Source organism: Myotis davidii, unplaced genomic scaffold, assembly GCF_000327345.1.
Source record: "Myotis davidii unplaced genomic scaffold, ASM32734v1 scaffold1075, whole genome shotgun sequence".
NCBI classification, from domain to species: domain Eukaryota; kingdom Metazoa; phylum Chordata; class Mammalia; order Chiroptera; family Vespertilionidae; genus Myotis; species Myotis davidii.
Window position 1 is genome coordinate 8615 of NW_006286224.1, and position 557 is coordinate 9171.

Here is a 557-nt window from a genome sequence, read left to right on the forward strand (position 1 = left end):
AGGTCTCTAGTTATTCATAATAGTCAACAACTGGAAACCTAAATGTCCATTAGGTTATAAATGGATAAACAAAATGCAGTAGAGCCATATAATGCAATATTTTTCACTCATGAGGATGAAGTACTGATACAAACTGCAACATGGATTAGTCAAAACCATTATACTAAGTAAACAAGCCAGACACAAAAGGACAAATATGTTACCATTGCTATGAAATGTCCACAGACTAGCTCAATCCATAGAGACAGAGTGGAGTTTGGGGGTGACCAGGTGTTAGAAAATGGGGAGGAACCACATTATTTATGGGTGTGGATTTTCATTTGGAGTTATGAAAATATTTTGGAAGCAAAGAGAGGTGGTAGCCACCAAATTGTCCACTTTAAAAGGGTAAAATTTATATTCCATAAATTTCACCTCAATTTTTCTAAAAAGGCAAGGCAGTAAGGGAGTTCAGTGTTTGGTGAGGTAAAGTTGAGGACAGAAGGGCTTTCTGTGGGGTGTGAGGATGGTTATGAAGGGAGATTGGGTGAGAGAGGCCTGTAGGGGGGAGGCGGGAG